Consider the following 2913-nt stretch of genomic DNA (forward strand, 5'->3'; position numbering starts at 1 on the left):
CTTTAACTATCTCTGTCAGTCAATAATCAATCACAAAGAGTCACCAGGAAATATAGGTAGCAACTTGTGAGAGCTGGTATTTCATGGGGCTACCTTGTTTCATCAGGCCTCACAAGTCCCATATGTTTTCCAACCTGGACAGGGCAGTTTTAGCATTTTTAATTTTAGTGGGAAAATATTTCAGTTTTCCTTCCTTGAACAGATTTCTGCCTCACCCAGTTTCTGGCTTTCACATCCTTTGAAGTTCATCTTAGATTGTTCCAGCACATTGGACTGGAAATTTATTATCTTTCCTCATTGTACTCAGAGTATCTAGTATATGTCTTGGGATATTGGTTTATATTAAATTGTATTCATATGTGACTTTCTAACCCATAGACCATTATATCTAGATTTTCATATTTTGTTCTTTCACATTCTGGCCTCAATTACTCTGTATGCTGAGTGCATTTTAAAATTCATCAAAGAATCTTGCTATCGCAATACAAATAAATAAACTAAATTACATGGTCACTGGTTTTATTACCTCGTGCAAAAGGCAGGATTCTAAGATATCCCTCCCGCGAGTGCATCCTCCCTGGACCCGGGAAGATAATGGTATGTTCTCCTGCGCTTGGCGTGTGCTGTATGGTCAACTGGAATTGCGGACAGTGCGATGCTCTGGGTCAGCACAACCTGATCACATGGGTCTGGAAAGGCAGAGTTTTCTCTGGCTAGTACCAGCAATACAAGTCACAAACAAACTCCAGAGAAATCTGGCACAAGAAAGGCTCCGTACTTCTGAAATGGAAAGAGTCATGCGGCAGCAAGGACTTGGGAGTGGCCTCAAGGACGTGAGCATAGTCCCAGACCAACAGCTAAAAATCAAAATCCCAGTCCTATAACTTCAAAGAAACCATTTGTATTATCCTCCAAATGACCATGGAAGTAGATGCTTCCCCAGAGCTTCCAGAAGAGAACTTGAACTGTCCAGCACCTCGATTTCAACCTTTAATGCTTGGAGTAGAGAACCACAAGGGGAAGGGTGGGATTTCTGACCCAGGGACTCTGAGACATTAAGAGTGTTGCTTTAGGCTGCTAACTTGTATGGTAATTTGTTGCACAGAAATGGAATATACTACTCCTACGTATTAATGGGTCATTCTGGGTCAACCACAGGCCCATGGAAACAGCTGCCAACATCCGATCTTTCATATGATTCTCTAGAATAGTGGTCCTCCCTTGTTAGCACTCATGCACATGTGAGGGATCCTGTTAAAGTGTATATTCTGGTTCGGTGGGTCTGGGATGGACCCTGAGAGACAGCATTTCAAATGATGACGAGACACTGATCCGAAGGGCATCTTTAAAATGAAAGATGATATATTTAGAAAATCGGTTGGCTTTATCTCTTCTTTGGCTGATAGTGGTTGTTTTGGTGATATCTCTCAGTGATTTTGTCCAGAATTTCTGGTGGTAAAGCAAATGGACAGACATCATACATTTGAGATTTTCAGTCATACAATTCGCCTCCTTTGAAGATTTCTAGGTGCCATGCACCATGTAGTGTATTTACACGAAACACTTTCTTTAAACCCTACAAGCTCTATTCGGTAGATGATGTTGTTAGCCCCATGCTTGGAAACCAGACTTTAAAGAGAGTAACTTGCTGAATCAATCACATTGATGATGAGTTGAAATTATGGTTGAGTCCACAAGTTTATGACACTGTTACTCATCATTCTATGCCGCCTTCCCTCCTAACAAAACTGTAAATATGAACCAAAGGAAACGATTTGTTTTTCCCCTTGTTCTGTGAAGAAGAAAACGGGCTATTTTCCTCTCCTTATTGATTCTAAAGACTTGCTTGAGAAGGAGGTCTTTTCCTGCTTAAGATTCTGGTCTAGGGCAGCAGTGGGCACACTAAGCCTTGAGAGTCACGTGGGGCTCTTTTGGTTTGTGCACATAGCTCTGAAGTCAAACTGGAAAACGTTAAAGGATAGTATGCAGATGACGGTGATTTCATATGTTTCTACAACTATGTTCATGGTTCTCGAATGATTGCTAAATTGTTGTGAGGAACAGGGTCGACCCTTCCATCTCATGGTCCAGGATACATTCCAGAAAAAAATATTGGAGAGGACAAGTTTCTGGAAGCTTCTTTGTCATGCTGAAGTTGGAGGCTCTTCAATTTAGCAGGTTTTTGTGGGGTTTTTGTGAGAAGTTTGAAATGCAGAAGTAGACCACAAAATGAATTGGATCAGGAAGACTGAGGGTGAAGCATAATGCATGAAGAGGATTTGGGGGTAAAAGCATGAGGCTGGCAGCTGCAGGTTGAAGACCAGAAGGGAGCAAGGGGACAAGTGACACGGCAGGCCTCAGGGCCTCAGGACCAACAACAGACCATCAGAAAGTCCTAGCACATAATGCTTTTAAAGAACAATGCGCTTAAGGAACAACTGAATGCCCATCTGTTATTTGACTCCCTAAATTGGATTCTGTGGTTTTCTACCTCATTGGGGCTCCAAAAGTGTGAAGCAAAGATTCTGTGTAGGAGAGAAATGAAAACTCCAGTAAAAAAGAAGTGTTACCACTTCTCCCTCAGCATTAATGATACCAGTGTGGTGGCAGCAGCATTACATAATCAGGACACAAAACCCCAGGGCTGCAGGCAATGACGCCAGCAGAGGCTTCGGGCTAAGGCAAGACCCGCAGACAGGCCCTCATGTCCACTCAAAGGTAGCCTGAAGGGTGGCGTGCCTCTGCAGAAACACATGTTCCCACGGCAGGGGTCCTCCTTTGAGACACTGTTGGCATTTAGGCAGGGTGATTCTTGCTTGTGGAAGGCTGTCCTGCACACTGTGGGCTATTTAGTGGCCTCCTCCATCCGCTAGATTCCCAGTAGCATCCACTTCTCCTACGCACAACAACCAA

This window comes from Echinops telfairi, unplaced genomic scaffold, assembly GCF_000313985.2.
Source record: "Echinops telfairi isolate 266 unplaced genomic scaffold, ASM31398v2 ScPeMD7_7420;HRSCAF=8458, whole genome shotgun sequence".
NCBI classification, from domain to species: Eukaryota; Metazoa; Chordata; class Mammalia; order Afrosoricida; family Tenrecidae; genus Echinops; species Echinops telfairi.